This window comes from Engystomops pustulosus, chromosome 4, assembly GCF_040894005.1.
Source record: "Engystomops pustulosus chromosome 4, aEngPut4.maternal, whole genome shotgun sequence".
NCBI lineage: Eukaryota > Metazoa > Chordata > Amphibia > Anura > Leptodactylidae > Engystomops > Engystomops pustulosus.
In genome coordinates, this window is record NC_092414.1 from 127539759 (window position 1) to 127556397 (window position 16639).

General features: G+C 40.6%; 1 long non-coding RNA gene across 1 annotated transcript in view; it reads right to left on the reverse strand.

The window, feature by feature from the left end:
* The window catches only part of LOC140125640 (uncharacterized), a 137911-nt gene extending 125214 nt beyond the window's left edge, over positions 1 to 12697 (reverse strand). Inside the window, exon 1 of the long non-coding RNA XR_011854663.1 lies at positions 12592 to 12697. This is a non-coding gene — a long non-coding RNA (uncharacterized lncRNA). The remainder of the gene's footprint in view (positions 1 to 12591) is intronic.
* Between the last annotated feature and the right edge of the window lie 3942 nt (positions 12698 to 16639).

Sequence of the window (16639 nt, forward strand, 5' to 3'; positions counted from 1 at the left end):
GTTTTCTTTGAAATGTAATTAATACTGCGTTCAGCTGCAAGACATTCACAGGTTGTCAAAGAAATCGTGAAGAGGTTAGCTACGAAACAGGGAATAGAAATAGCTAGCTAAATAAGGATTAAAATGTGTTGAAAGAACATGCAAAGCTACCAGGCTGAAACACATACAGAATAACATCTGTTCAGGAATAGGTATTTAATTCATTTTAGTGTTGTAATATAATCCTGGAAAATTCTGTATATATGTGCAGAGTATGAGCATTATTGTATATGTGGTTTACTGAATTATACATAGCATATGTTCTATTAGCACACGCAACTAGGATTTTTTTCTTTCAGCAAATGTGCCACCAGAAAATGACTTAATTTTCTGACCCCTTAACGACTTGGCCCTTTTTTGTTTTGTGTTTTTTTCTTTTTTCATTCCCCACCTTCAAAACTCCATAATGTTTTTCTTCTTTATGAACAGACCTGTTTTTTTGGCTTGTTTTCTGACTAACAAAGTGTTCTCATAGTGATGGTATTACATATTCCATGCCGTGTACTGGAAAGTGGGAAAAATTTCCAAATGCTGTGAAATTGGTGAAAAAGTTTGGTTTTATGTGCACTCCAAATGATACATCTCCTTTATGATTTTGGTCGGTACAATCACAGAGATACCAAATTTATATATTTTTTTGTTTGTTTATATACATTAAAAAAACACCTTCTGTGCAAGTAATTCTTCATTTTGCCATCTTCTGGTGATAATAAAGTTTTCATACTTCAGTGTTCGGCGATGTATGAGGTGTGATTCTTTTGCAGGATAAGCTGACGTTTTCTTGTCTACCATCTAGGGGATTGTACAACATTTTGATCAAATTTTATTACATATTTTATATGTTGTAAAATGGTGAAAAAGTGGCATTTTGGACATTTGGGCGCTATTTTCCATTGCAGGGTTCAACTCTGGAAATAACTTTTATTATTTTTTGATACATCAGACATTTAGGGACGCAGTGATACCTAACATGTTTATAATTTTTACTGCTTATTTATTTTATATCAGTTCTAGGCAAGGGGGGGGGGGGTGATTTGAACTTATAGTTTTTATTTATTTAACTTTTTATTTTACTGTTTGTCTCATTGACCATGCATGGGGATTTTGTACATCAGCAATGTGCCAGTGGCACGCTGTAACATATCTTTTATCATTACACAGCCTCTGATCTTATAAAGACTCGGGGCTGTCATGGTGACCGACTGTCGCTCCGCGATGACATGTCTAGGAGCAACAATCAAATCTAATAAGGCAGTGCCCATCAAAGATATGGCAGAAACCAAAAGGTCACCGGTGGGTGTTTTCTGCAATACGCTTGTATGAAAAGGCCTCAACCCGTGAGGCCTCTCCATACACCTGCAGGCAGCCTGTGATGTGCTAATGCATAACACTCTGGTAAGGGGTTAAACCTACTAGTACAAGATGGCAGTGTATGCAGATTTCGTACATTATCTGTGACAATGTCCCACTGGCACATTGCATATCTTCTCTAATTTCACAGCCTATGTCCTTATAAAGGTTTAATTACACAGTCACCATGTTTATGTAAAATACTGGCAAGATTGCAATATCAGATTTTAGGGGTCATTTATCATTGGTTTTGCTGAGTTATGTAAGAAAAACTTGCTGTTACCAACTTTTTTTCATATGAGGAGAAAGATGGTGGGGAAGAGGCACATATTGTGCCAAATGATAGCCAGGAACAGGAATTAAAGTAAAACAACAATTAAGAAAAAAACACACAATGGAACCAAAAAAAAAAAACAACACAAAACAAAGTGAAGAATCTAAGTAGAACTAATAAGTGACCTCCACATTGGCCAGATGGCCATGAGGATATCACAAAATGTTATTAGAGAAGCTCAGGAAATATAGTAGCCCCATAGTTATAGACAAATAAAAATAGAATTAAAAAATTAAAACATATTCAAAAAGGGATATGGTTCAATATCTGCTTTTAAAAAGTAAAAATTGACAAGAAAATTGGCAACAGATTCCCATTTAATATAGTATTAGTAGTGTGTACAATGTAGAATTATGCAGTATACAATTCCATAACCTTTTAGTCCAAACCACACAATACATCAACTTTTATAATTTTTTTTATTTTTGAGGTTGTGGAAAAAAAACTGTTGTCATACGGATGTGAGAAAAAACATATACCTCTACAAAACAGATTGAAAAAGCAAATAAAATGAAACTGACATACCTGTGTGAATAGTCCCTTAATTAAAAATGTGGATTAAAGATATTTTCATGACAAGCTTTTTAATTTCTAATTTCAATGATTATGGCATGGAACTTATTCTTTCTCTTGAAATAATTTCCACAGAAATATTGAATGTGTTACTTATTTTTGTACAATACTAAAAATCAAATAAGTTAAAGAAAAGAAAATACTTGATAAAAATAGAATCAGACTATAATTGTGTGGGGAGAAAGAATCTGGTTGTCAGTAAGTCCTAATCGTGCAGTCACTCTTGCTGCTTAGCAACATCACATACCTACTCATGGCTGCAAACCGAGTGTGAAAGGAGCTGCTGTCAAACTTTGCTCTGAACCATTTGGAGCACTCTGCAGTAGAAAAATACTTCACAGATTTTCATGTAATCTCCTTAGCCAAGTTGTAGGTTCACCTCTGAGGACCAATTTAATAGTTCAAACTATACATAAATGTCATCTAAAAGCTGAGTAACTTTGAAAATACTTTGTTTTACTGGTGTAGTACTCATCCTGATTTACAACCGACAGTATATGATCTATGACCCATTCTGATTGCTAATCAATCATCGTGCGAAGACTTATAGCCATTGATGCTCCAATACCTTCCCAACTACAGATGGGAATCTGTTTCTTCTGAAATAGATATACTGGTTTGGCTTAATCCCACATCATGTTATTAGGCTTCTTGTAAGTCATGCTTGTCGCTAAGGGGGCTGCCTTTCAAGGTAGCAAAAAGAAAACATCTTTTGCATATTTCCTAGAATCCCCTAGTGAAGTCTCTGAAGTATTTCCCCAAATCCCAAAGTCCCCTACTTCTCTAATAGATGCCATGTTTGCCTATGGTTTGGTCAGCACTGTGATAATTGATGCGTGTATGAGGGCCTTAAATTCCTGATGGTGGCCCTGCCCTTAATTACCTTGGTTGGCCTCAACTACACCCTTTATAGTTCAGTGATGTTCAGTATACACTGCTATGCAGTACTCAATACGTGGTCTTATTAATTCCCATAACTATGTAATTATCTTGAGCTTATTAAAAAAATATCTCCTCACAGTGATTCCTCACGAGTGGTATCCAGAATCCTGAAAGCGTAACACTGAAAGACACAATCAGTGCATTTTACAGAGTAAGTCCAAAATTAAAATAGCAACATTTCTGTGGTATTTAAGAGGCGGCCAAACAGAGATAACGCGGGAGGAGGAGGAGCATGTGAGCCGACGTGTTTCTGGCCGCCCCCACCCCCTGGTGCTCCTTCCCCATGTGAAGCACATTCCTGCTAACTTTACTCTATACCGATGCCTTGGTCGGGGGATGCAGACGTGTTGAAACCCACTGCAGGAGATCGTAGCCCTGAGGAGAAGGTGAAACATGGAGCTGACTCCGGACGTTCGGTTGTGCCCTGTTGTGGAGGATCTGTCTGCGGCCGCGTGGAGAAGGTGTGTCCGTCCTAGGCTCTTGAGTGGTGGCTCGGGAGTCCGTGCTTCTGTGAGGATGGCGTGGAGACTGGAGTAGGACCGGATGGCGCGTCGCTATACCGGCGAGGCAAGGCAACAACTTCCCCAGAAGGTCGTATTCGTTCCGGATTTAGTCAAGGTGACTCTTCCTGATATGTGCTCCGATTTCTAAAGGTCCCCAGAACTTGTATCGACTACAGCAGCTCTAACCGGTGACTGTTTTCGCTCCTGCATTAACCCCCGCTTTCTGTGTGCGTTCTTGTCAGTGCTCCCCCTTCTACCAACAAGCCATTAGCATCTGTGGATGTTTGTCTGAAGCTTTTACTAACTGACTATTGACTATGTTTTTTGACAAATCCATGTCTATACTTGCTCCTTTCTTGCTTGCTCAACTTTCTCAAAGCCGCTCTTTTCTAACACTGTTCTCCCAATAACTAACAAATCCTGTAATTACAGTGGACATTGTCAAAGGCCTCACTAACCCTTTAAGGACTATGATTAATGACAAATCAACGATAATTTCTTCGTCATATTAATATGCTTTTGTCCATGACTGCACAAGTTAACTTAGATCCCTGATTTATGACAGACTTTAAGCCAGTGATTTTCAACCTTTTTTGAGCCGCGGCACACTTTTTATACTTAGAAAATACTGGGGCACACCACCAACCAAAATGACACTAAAACAGTCATATTATACATATAGTTAATAATATAGATTCTAAATTTACTCCGCATATGAGCTGGTACTTGTAGTACTCCAGCCTCATGACTATAGTATTTCTCATTTTACATTTCTCATTGTTATATGCAGTATTCTGCTGGAGTACTAAAAGTACCAGCTCATATGCTGAGTATTCTGCCAACAGTTCATATACTCAGGCAAAAGCTCATATAGTCAGCATTATTGGTGGGCATTACCTTGGCGGTGGGCAAATGCGAGAGTCCCTCCGCTCTCAGGATGATGCGCCGGCCTCGGTGATGTCATTTTGTCACGCGAGGGTCAAAGCTTGCGCATGTGTTATTGTACACGTCTCCTACATTGTAAGAAGCCGTGACTGCGCATCGCTGCGCATTGCCAGGAAACAAAACACACTGGGCACCATAGTTTGGGGAAATTTCCCCGCGGCACACCTGACCATGTGTCGCGGCACACTAGTGTGCCACGGCACACTGGTTGAAAACCACTGCTTTAAGCAATACTTTGTCTAGTAACAATATCTGCCTGCCAAAGTTTCTTTTATTGGCATAATTTTCCCTATATCTAACAGCCCACCAGCAATAGGGATATTTGCCTATGGTCTATTCTATCAACTCCCTAATGATGTGATATAAGACAAACTAATGAAAAGATTTTTTTGTATAATCACATGCTCTGCTCTCTCTATGTGTTTATAGCAAAATTTGTGGATGCAGAGTTTAGAGGTTAGAGGTAGTCACTGACCCTTCGGGTCTGTTGTGCTTCTTTCTACCGGCAGGGTAGCAGGGTAGCAGGGTATGGGGAGGGGGATGGGGTTTGAGGCTTTTTTACCTTTTTTTTTTTTTTTTCTCTTCCCCTGTCCCCTCTCTCTCTTCCTCTCGCGGTCTAGGGACTTAAGGCTCCTTTATGAAGGTACTGTCCTGGAATGTTAGGGGCTTAGGTACCCCAAATAAGAGGGTTTCTGTATTTGACTTGATAAACAATCATCGACCAGATATCATGGCCCTACAACAAACACACCTGACGTCTGTGACTTATGCCAAGATTCAGAAAAAATGGTGTGGTTGGAGTTATCCCTCCTGTTACTCCCAATACTCACGATGGGTATCCTTTATGGTGAATAGAAATTTGGAGTATCAAGAAAATCTGGTGAAAATAGATTGTGTCATTGAGGGGAAAACCTGGGTTTTAGGCAATATTTATATTCCTCCACCTTTCCACGGGCGTATTCTGATAGAATTTTGTGTTCACATGTTATTTGTGGGAGATTTTAACACTATTTTGGATCCACAGTTGGATGTCCTCCAGCTGGATAAAGATAAAGTTACACATCACAGGCCACAGGTATTATTAAATTTAATAGACACATTTTGGTGGTATGAGATATGGCGAGAAATAAATAAAGATTAAAGGATATTTTCATATTTTTCAAAAACACATAAAACCTTTTTACGTTTAGATATGGCCTTCTAATATTCTAATATTAATACACTTAAATTTTGCTATAATTGTGTGTATGGGGTTAGGGGGGAACCAAACACCATTAATTTGTAACATAAAAAGTGGAAAGAATTGTTATACCGGGTGGTTTAGGATTGGCCCCTCTTGGGTTGATACACTGGGGAAAAGTGAGTGGGTAATAAGTCAAATTAAAGAATTTTTTGAGGTAAATAAGGGGAGTGCGCCCCTAGACATAGTCTGGGACACTGCCAAGTCTTATATAAGAGGGCTATTTAAAGCCCAAATTTGTAGGTATAAGACAGAATTAAATAAAAATATTAAAGAGCTGGAAAATAAGATCCAGTCACTGCAAGAAAAGTATGTGGAAGATCCCTCGGATCAGAATAGGGCTAGATGGGAAGAAGTACAAGCTCTACACTCTGAGTTAGTCTATATACAAGCAAATAGAAAAATTAGTGCCCAAGCAAGGCGAGGATACCTTGAATCCAACATGCCAGGGAAAATGTTAGCGAATCTAATTAAAGAAGGAAAAAAACGTACCATAATTAGAACCATAGAGAAGTCTGAGAGGGGTATTTTACACCACCAAGAGGAAATACAGGAAGTCTTTGTCCAGTATTACGAAGATTTATTCAATTCCCAACAGGTACTCTCCCCGAAAGAGATTCCATCATATATCTTAGAATCACAACTCCCCCGTTTGTCAGAACAAGAGAGAATATTTCTAGATTCCCCGATAAGTGTGGAGGAAATTAACAAGACTCTGTTAGAAGTAAAATAAAAACTTGGAAAAAATTACCCCTCAACACGATAGGTAGGATTGCGTTGATTAAAATGCAGTTATTCCCTAAGGTACTATGGGGCACATTTACTTACCCGGCCCATTTGCGATCCAGCGGCGCGTTCTCTGCACAGGATTCGGGTCCGGCTGGGATTTAAGATGGTAGTTCCTCCGCCGTCCACCAGGTGGCGCTGCAGCGCCGAAAATAATCTTAACGCCCCGGAATGCACCATCCCATAGAAGGTGAAGGTGAGCGCTCCCCAAGCGACACATTTTCGGTTTTTAAATGCGGCGGTTTTTCCGAATACGTCGGGTTTTCGTTCGGCCACGCCCCCCCGATTTCTGTCGCGCGCATGCCGGCCCCGATGCGCCACAATCCGATCGCGTGCGCCAAAAACCCGGGGCAATTCATGTACAAGCGGCGCAAATCGGAAATATTCGGGTAACACGTCGGGAAAACGCGAATCGGGCCCTTAGTAAATGACCCCCTATATGTTTTGTCTGCCTCCCCGATCTGGATACCGGGGAAGATTTTAATGATCCTCGAGTCTCTTTTCCATGACCTGGTCTGGAGAGGAAGACAGCCCCGTATGAAGCCGGAGGTGCTGAGGCTTCTATATGACAAGGGGGCTCTTGACCTTCCAGACATGCAGGCCTATGTTCTTATAGAGCAGATAAAGCATATACTGACATAGGATTGCTCTGTTTTGGCAGATCTTCCCATAAGGACACTGGGATCAGGGGTGGATAAAGTGAAACTTAATATTTTGGAAGTTTTAGAAACTGGCTTTTGGAGTGGGCAGACACATAAAAAACAGTACCCTACCCTCTCATTGATGTATCAAGTATGGAGGGAGATGAAGAACCTATGGCATTTTACGGAAATACTCCCATTTACTCCATTATGGAGGAATCAGATCTTATCAACCCCTAAAATAAAAATGGAGCCATGGATTGGGAAAGGGGTAATTTATGTACATCAGTTGATTGAGAATGGCAGTATGAAGTCCTTCCCTAACTTACAGGAGGAATTTCAGATCCCACAATCCTGTTTCTTTCCCTATTTACAACTTGCCCATTGGTGGAATTCACTCAATAAAGATATAATGGGATGGGATAAAATTTCCCTGATTATAAATAATATGTGGGTCTCAATTGAAAAAAAGTTAAAAGTAAGAAATTTTATTTCTTATTGGTAACTCAAAGAAATGATAGTTACTTAAGTGTCTGAGAAGTGGCTTAAGGATGTGGGAGTACTTGAGGAACAAGGGTGGACATCCACATGTAAAGATATCCGTAAGATATTAAAGATCCCAGCTCACCGGTGGGTGCAAGTCTCCATATTACATAGAATTTATTATGCACCCAAGAGGACAATGAAATTCTCAAGGGAAGTGGTTAGCTGTAAAAAATGTGGTCGAGAGAGAGCTGACGACATGCACCTTCTCTGGTTTTGTCCAGAGATAACAAAATTCTGGACAGAAATTATTAAGGAACTTAGGAAGTGCTATGATACTCATTTACCGGTGAATTTCGTGACCTGTGTCTTGGGTATTTGGGAGGGGGATGAGGGTAGAGAAAAGGGGAAATATGTGGTCAGGAAACTATTATTTCTGGCAAGATTTTGCATTATAAAAAAATGGACCTCTCCAGACCCTCCTTCAGTGATGCTCTGGAAACGTATTACCAATAAAACCATTCTGTCTGAAGAGTTCGCAAACAAGAGTAACGGTTTAGAGGGGAAACAGAAATATAAATAGAATAGAATAGAATAGAATGCTGACTGGATCTGGGGGACGCTGTGGATGTTGTATATCTGGACTTTTCAAAGGCATTTGACACCGTGCCACACAAAAGGTTGGTATATAAAATGAGACTGCTGGGAATAGGAGAAAATCTGTGTATCTGGGTAAGTAATTGGCTAGTGATAGAAAACAGAGGGTGGTCATTAATGGCACATTCTCAGATTGGGTTGATGTTACCAGTGGAGTGCCACAGGGGTCAGTATTGGGGCCACTTCTTTTTAATATTTTTATTAATGACCTTGTAGTGGGTTTACACAGTCAAGTTTCAATATTTGCAGATGATACTAAGCTGTGTAAAGTAATAAATACTGAGGTTGATAGTTTAGCATTACAGAGGGATTTGTGGAAGCTTGAGGGATGGGCAGAGAAATGGTTGATGAGGTTTAATGTAGATAAATGTAAAGTTATGCACTTGGGCCATGGAAACAAAAAGTATAATTATGTTCTAAACGGTCAATTACTTAGTAAAACTGAAGCTGAAAAGGACTTGGGGGTATTGGTGGATGGTAAACTTAATTTTAGTGACCAGAGCCAGGCGGCTGCTGCTAAAGCAAATAAAATAATGGGATGTATCAAGAGAGGAATAGATTCTCATGATAAAGACATAGTTCTGCCCTTATACAAATCCCTGGTCAGACCACACATGGAATATTGTGTACAGTTTTGGGCACCAGTGTATAAAAAGGATATAGTAGAGCTGGAACGGGTGCAGAGGAGAGCAACCAGGATTATTAGGGGAATGGGGGAAGTAGAATACACTGACAGATTACAAAATTTGGGATTATTCAGTTTAGAAAAAAGACGACTGAGGGGAGACCTCATTACAATGTACAAATACCTGAATGGACAGTACAAGGATCTCTCCAAAGATCTTTTTATACCTAGGCCTGTGACCAGGACAAGGGGGCATCCTCTACGCCTAAAGGAGAGGCGATTCTACCATCACCATAGACAAAGGTTCTTTACTGTAAGAGCAGTGAGACTATGGAACTCTCTGCCGCAGGAGGTTGTTATGGCCGACTCTATGTACATGTTCAAGAGAGGCCTGGATGACTTTCTGGAGAGAAAAAATATCACGGGTTATGGGGATAAAACATTTATTTAATTCTTGAAGGTTGGACTTGATGGACTTGCGTCTCCTTCCAGCCTTATATACTATGATATACTATGATTGTCCCCATAGGGGAAATTGATCACAACGACAGCAACAACACCTCCATTCATGATCATAATTATACATATACATACAGGTAAGATGCTAACATACATGTACTAACACACATATACAAACAAGTAATAAGAAACTTCTTAAAAAAAACTGTAAAAAAGGGAAAAGCACCAAAGTTAAGAATATAATTACTTGCCCAAATTAACTAATGCAATTGCCCTAGGTATAAAAGAGTTTTTAAAACGATTCGTTCTACATTTAATATGCAGAAACCGTTCACTAAAGGAACTACGCTGGCCCCTCAGTATATTATGTAATGGGTTTTTCTCTTTCCCTAAAATGGACTTAAATTTGGAGAGCATACGTGCACGCAAGACTGACTCCCAATCCTCTGTCTGAGTTCCAACAATTGAGTTCACCTTCCTCACCAGTTTCTTAAACTTGTTTAAGTCAGTGGTGCGAACATTGTTTCCCCAACATACCACCGCATAGAATAAAACACTTCCAATTACAGACTAGTAAAAGGACAACAACATCCTACGAACCACATCAAAAGACCTAAGCAATCTCAAAAAGTACAGTCTCCCAGACGCCTTTTTATACAATTTCTCTGAATTAATATGCCACAGTAACTTATCATCCAGATAGACGCCCAGATACTTATAGTCTGTGACGCGTTCCACTGCGACACCCCTAATCTTTGTAGGCTCACCATCATTATCCCATTCTTTTTGGAAACTGATTACCATCTCCTTGGTCTTTGATAAGTTCAATTCTAGGCCATTTGTTTCGCACCACTCCGAGAACAAGTCGATAGTAGACCAATACTCAGACATATCACCCTCCCTTATGCACCCTATTATCGCAGTGTCATCCGAGTACTTCTGCAGGAAACACTGACTTCTATTTTTTTGAAAATCATAGATAAATAAAGATCTATGGTATAGGTGGATTGAGTTGTTTTTTTCCCCGGAGGAGAAAAAGATCCTGGGTTAGATTTGTGCCAGCAAACTACATAGTTTAGGGAATTTAGACACTCAAAGTTTGGTAGATGCCACCCACTATGATCAAGGCGGGCGGACATGAATAGGGCGGGGAGTGATGGCAGGGGGGAGCGGGGAAAGAGTAAATCCCTTTTCTTTTTTCCTTCTTTTCTTTTCTCAAGGAGGTCTATAAGAACATTAATGTTTATGTATGTTGGTATGGGTATGGATAAGGAATAAGAATGTAACCAATTGGGGGGTTGGGGAGGGTTTTTTTAGGGGGAAAAATTGTACTAGATTTATGATGTACACAAAATACGGATTTTTTATGTAATGTATTTAAATAGTATAGAAAAAGAGGCTGCCAAACTGGAGTCTCAATATGTACCCTGTTCTAATAGAGATGTGCAAATGTAAATGTCACCATAATCTATTGTGATGCATTTATAGAGGTCACAGTGGTCACAGTTGCAGGGGAGGTCACAAAAGGCTTTACACATGTCAGGGGAGGTCACAATAGGCTTTGCAATACTTTGATCTTCTTTGACTTCTAGAATTTAAACATAGTAAAACCTGAAACCTTACTATGCAAACTAAGATTTATGACTCAATCTGGTAGAGGTGTCCTTCAACTTCCCCATTGAAGATAAATAACCCTTTAGTGCAGGGGTCAAGAACCTATGGCTCGCTAGCCAGATGTAGCTATTTTGATGGCCACATCCGGCTTGCAGACTGGGCTCTTGGTGGGGCCGGTGGAAAAATAAAGAAACATGTACTCACCTTTCCAACGCTCCCCTGCAGCTCCCCTACTTGAAGCAGTCTGGCTGGTGGTGACAGCTCCATGCGCGCAGGCGTTGCATAGACTATGACGTTGGCAAGCAGCTGACATCATAGTCTGTACATACACTGTTGGGGCACATGTGGGTGCCCCTATATACTGCTGGAGCACGTGTGGGGGATACTATTTACTGCTGGGGCATGTGTGGGAGCTACGATATACTGCTGGGCATGTGTGAGAGCTACTATATGCTGATGGGTATGTGTAAGGGCTACCTATATACTGCTGGGCATGTGTGAAGGCTGCCTGTATACTGCTGAACATGTGCTGAGAGCCTTGGGCTACCTATATACTGGGGGCATGTGCTGAGAGTGTGGGGCTATATATATACTGGGTCATGTGCTGGGGCTACCTATATACTGGGGGCATGTGCAGGGCTAGATATGTACTGGGGTTAGTCTGCTATCTACATTAATTAGAATTTGCTAGTGTTAAATATTAAATAATGACAGGGAAGTATGTGGTAGTATATATTATAATATATTGAGGGGCAAATTCTGCACTGATAAGTCACAGCTGGGATAAGTTTCCATGATGTGTGACATAGTAATTGGTGTCTTTGTGTTCGGTATATGCATTAATGGAATATATATATATATATATTGTGGTATACAGATTTCAGGTGGGTATCTATATGTATAGTATTTTTTCTGGAGGGGTATATATTTCTATATATTTACTACTGATAGGCCTTAATGTAAATGATCCCAAAGCAGTAGCCCTTTTGGATTTCATTCTTATAATTTTTTTAATTGGGGGGGGGGCATTTCATTTTCCACTTTAGGCTTCACTCTGATTCTGCTGTGTTTTTTCTACTATTTACAGGGATGGGGGGGGGGGTTGGGGGCAAATTTGCTTGTCTGCCTAAGGCACCAAATTACCTCCTTCCGACCCTTCTGGGGCCGAGTAAGTAACACTATTGACGTGTACTCTGAGCGCTACTAGCTGGAGGCAGGTCCCGGGATGAAGCAGAAGAACACTGTGTGCACTTGGAGCTCCGGGTTAGCAGGAGACACAGGTGAAGGGTGTAACACAATGATAATAAATACAATTGATCCTCCGCCTCTACGTTCTCCTATTCTGCAAAATGAAAATAAAACAGCGTGGTACCTTTCCGATATAAAATCTCGGTACTCACGGATGTGGAGACTGTCTTTACTTTTGGCTCAGCGTCCTGAGTCCTCAGTATTTAGAAGAGCATTTTAGTCCCCTTCTGATGTTAATGCTTCGATGCGGCGTCTCTCCTAAGCGTCTCAGAGTTAATTGGTGGTTTCTGTGTTCCTGCTTATTCCTCCCACCGGGGAACTCCGTCTCTTCCACAATCGTTCCGCTCTCCTTGTCTCCTCTCGTATTTGCTACTCAATGAGAAGAAAGGACACACAATGGTGCAGTAGGTTCACAGCTATTTAAAAACTTTTTTATTGGAAATACTCACAAAGATCAAAATGCAAAAAGGCCTTATGTATAAAAACATGCTCGGTAATGTATGCATACGGGCTTTTATACATAAGGCCTTTTTACATTTTGATCTTTTTTCATAGCACCCACAACATACTTCTGCTTCAGTCAAGGACCTGCCAACTGCTAGCTGCACTCAAATAGTAGTATGTGCCTTTGCAGTTAAAAACATTTGGTTAGGGACCCACTGAGATGTGTTCGTGCCCCTTGTGCTTAAACCCTAGCTACAGCAAAGGAATGAGTGCATAAATGTATGTTCGTGTGTAAGAGTGTATAAATGTGTAAGAGTGAAGAACTGTAGCTGTATGTATATATACACTCACCGGCCACTTTATTAGGTACACCATGCTAGTAACGGGTTGGACCCACTTTTGCCTTCAGAACTGCCTCAATTCTTCGTGGCATAGATTCAACAAGGTGCTGGAAGCATTCCTCAGAGATTTTGGTCCATATTGACATGATGGCATCACACAGTTGCCGCAGATTTGTCGGCTGCACATCCATGATGCGAATCTCCGAGTCCACCACATCCCAAAGATGCTCTATTGGATTGAGATCTGGTGACTGTGGAGGCCATTTGAGTACAGTGAACTCATTGTCATGTTCAAGAAACCAGTCTGAGATGATTCCAGCTTTATGACATGGCGCATTATGCTTCTGAAAGTAGCCATCAGATGTTGGGTACATTGTGGTCATAAAGGGATGGACATGGTCAGCAACAATACTCAGGTAGGCTGTGGCGTTGCAACGATGCTAAATTGGTACCAAGGGGCCCAAAGAGTGCCAAGAAAATATTCCCCACACCATGACACCACCACCACCAGCCTGAACCGTTGATACAAGGCAGGATGGATCCATGCTTTCATGTTGTTGACGCCAAATTCTGACCCTACCATCCGAATGTCGCAGCAGAAATCGAGACTCATCAGACCAGGCAACGTTTTTCCAATCTTCTACTGTCCAATTTCGATGAGCTTGTGCAAATTGTAGCCTCAGTTTCCTGTTCTTAGCTGAAAGGAGTGGCACCCAGTGTACTCAGACCAGCCCTTCTGGCACCAACAACCATGCCACGTTCAAAGGCACTCAAATCACCTTTTGTTCCGTGCAATTTTAAATTGGGGAAACCTATATATTTCCTTATCTATCACCCCATAAAGGTCATATTATGATCTGCTACTGTAAATAATCATATGCTTAATATAGCTGGCAATGTTAAGATTTAGACATATACATACTGCTCTGAAGAGCTTATAATTTAATAAACAATCAATTCCCAAAATTCTTACAATACGCCATAAGTCTATTACTATGCTTTGTTACCTTTGTTAACTATTCCCCAATCTACCCTCCCATATTTATTGTAAGCCCTCATGGGCAGGGTCCTCCTTATACTTATATCAATTTAGTCTAGTTTTATGTTTATTGTGCTTATTCATAGTTATTGGGGTTTATTTACTTTTGACGATTCTTCCAACGTTTTCAGGATTTGCATAGCTGTGACAGGTATCTAACAGGTGTCTGCACTGGGATTGTTTTGCACTGAATCAGATTGTGGCGCGGCTGCACTGGTTTTCATGTAACAGAAATCGGGGGTAGGGCCGTCGGAGGATCCGACTGATTCGGACTGAGCACAGGATTTAACTTTCAAATTGTGTCACAAGAGCAAGCACTTACATACACTGGGAAGAAGAAAGTGAACTCTGGCAGACCTGAGCGGGGAAGCGACACATGCAGGATATCGGGCGCATGATCTTAGTAAATCATGGCACATTGCATGATCGTTGGACAATGCACTTTCGTGAACTCTGTAGGACTGGGTTAGTAAATGTGCCCCATTATGTCAACTTTGTGACCCCTTTTTAAGTTTATAGCACTACAGTATAAATTAATAATTAGAGGTTAAAATCAATTATTTTATATATTTCCTACTCATATGACTGTACAATCCTATATACAGCAGGCATCCAAAGTGCTTAAAATCTAATACTAACCCTGCTCCTAAGACTATACAACCTAAAAAAAACAAACCAAAAAAACAATAAATGCCCTACTATTAAGAGCTTATAATCTACAGAAATGGTCCTAATAACTTAGGAACTACATTTATACAATATGTTCTATTCTGTGCAGTATTGTAATTTGGTGGCACTTCGATCATTATCATCAATGGAGCTATAAAAATTACCCAACATAATATACTTTAAACTCTTGACAGTGTTACTAGTGAAAATGATTTGGATGATGGAATATGTGTATTTGGAACTAAGACTTATTTCCTAAATCTATCTGAAAGACAGGCTTTGAACAAGCTGTTATTTCACTCCAGGGAGTATCATTGCTATAGTAAAATGCCAGATTTCATCCATCATAATGTCATGACTCATATTAAAATGTCTTGTAAGACACAAGGGAAGGTTGAACAAAAAATCTGATACAATTTCACACAAATATTGCCGCTTCTATACAATGTCCATTGTATGCTGTTATCTTATACATACTGTGAATACAGATATACTGTATATATACTAACTATATATTTGCATTAAATTACATAAGGTGTAACGTACACTCACCGGCCACTTTATTAGGTACACCTGTCCAACTGCTTGTTAACAATTAATTTCTAATCAGCCAATCACATGGCGGCAACTTAGTGCATTTAGGCATGTAGACATGGTCAAGACAATCTCCTGCAGTTCAAACCGAGCATCAGTATGGGGAAGAAAGGTGATTTGAGTGCCTTTGAACGTGGCATGGTTGTTGGTGCCAGAAGGGCTGGTCTGAGTATTTCAGAAACTGCTGATCTACTGGGATTTTCACGCACAACCATCTCTAGGGTTTACAGAGAATGGTCCAAAAAAGAAAAAACATCCAGTGAGCATCAGTTCTGTGGGCGGAAATGCCTTGTTGATGCCAGAGGTCAGAGGAGAATGGGCAGACTGGTTCGAGCTGAAAGAAAGGCAACAGTGACTCAAATCGCCACCCGTTACAACCAAGGTAGGCAGAAGAGCATCTCTGAATGCACAGTACGTCGAACTTTGAGGCAGATGGGCTACAGCAGCAGAAGACCACACCGGGTGCCACTCCTTTCAGCTAAGAACAGGAAACCGAGGCTACAATTTGCACAAGCTCATCGAAATTGGACAGTAGAAGATTGGAAAAACGTTGCCTGGTCTGATGAGTCTCGATTTCTGCTGCGACATTCGGATGGTAGGGTCAGAATTTGGCGTCAACAACATGAAAGCATGGATCCATCCTGCCTTGTATCAATGGTTCAGGCTGGTGGTGGTGGTGTCATGGTGTGGGGAATATTTTCTTGGCACTCTTTGGGCCTCTTGGTACCAATTGAGCATTGTTGCAACGCCACAGCCTTCCTGAGTATTTTTTCTGACCATGTCCATCCCTTTATGACCACAATGTACCCAACATCTGATGGCTACTTTCAGCAGGATAATGCTCCATGTCATAAAGCTGGAATCATCTCAGACTGGTTTCTTGAACATGACAATGAGTTCACTGTACTCAAATGGACTCCACAGTCACCAGATCTCAATCCAATAGAGCATCTTTGGGATGTGGTGGAACAGGAGATTCGCATCATGGATGTGCAGCCGACAAATCTGCGGCAACTGTGTAATGCTATCAGGTCAATATGGACCAAAATCTCTGAGGATTGCTTCCAGCACCTTGTTGAATCTATGCCACAAAGAATTGAGGCAGTTCTGAAG